Here is an 861-nt window from a genome sequence, read left to right on the forward strand (position 1 = left end):
CGTTCGGGCTTTGTGAAGGCATTATTTATTTGCCCCTTTCGTCCTTTTCTTCGTTTATTCTGTTCCCTTCCTGTTTTTTCTGAGTTTTCGCCATCTTCTTTTTCGAGCACCGCTTATTCTTTCTCTTTGTTTCTTTTTCCCAGAATCTTTCCGTGCGTCTTTCCGGGGTTTCCTCTGCGCCGCCGTTTTGTACTCCTTGCTTTCGGAGCTCGCCGTCTTCGTCTCTTCTTTCCAGGTTTGTTTCCCATGTTTCTCTTTTCTTGTGCACATATGCTTCTTGTTTCTTTTTTGTGGCTCTTTGTTTGTTTCTTTTTTCTCTATTCCTGGGTTGCCCCGAAAAGAGGCACCGCCAGTTGTTTGTACATGGGGGGGGACTCTTTTTTGTTCTCTGGTATTTTGCTCCGGGTTGCTGTATTTTCTTCTAAAAGATCTTTGTTTCTTGCTTTGCTGAATGGGTTCTCGCTGTCTGCTTTTATGTGATTTTTGCTTGCTGTTTGTATTCTTCTTTGTAGGCAAGAATTTTATGTCTCGAAAAGTTCTTCAAGCGATGTCGACCAAGATTCCAAGTGGTCTTGGTTGGGTAGATCCTGTTCCTCTAAGAGTCCCTTCTGTGGTAGATTCTGAGTATTTAGCTAGGTTTCGTAGACAATGTAGCATATGTGAAGATAGAGAGTCTGAGAGGGATTATGAACTAGTAGCCCCGGATTCCGAGGAGAGAGTTTGCTTCCCGCCCTTAGATAGTTCCGAGAAGCTCTTCTTTTACGCTTACGATTGCTTTTTCTCTAAGCTAAGTGTCCGACTTCCTTTTACCGACCTGGAGTCCGAGGTGTTATGGTCTTGTAACCTTGCCCCTACGCAGCT

Source organism: Arachis duranensis, chromosome 4, assembly GCF_000817695.3.
Source record: "Arachis duranensis cultivar V14167 chromosome 4, aradu.V14167.gnm2.J7QH, whole genome shotgun sequence".
Classification (NCBI taxonomy): Eukaryota; Viridiplantae; Streptophyta; class Magnoliopsida; order Fabales; family Fabaceae; genus Arachis; species Arachis duranensis.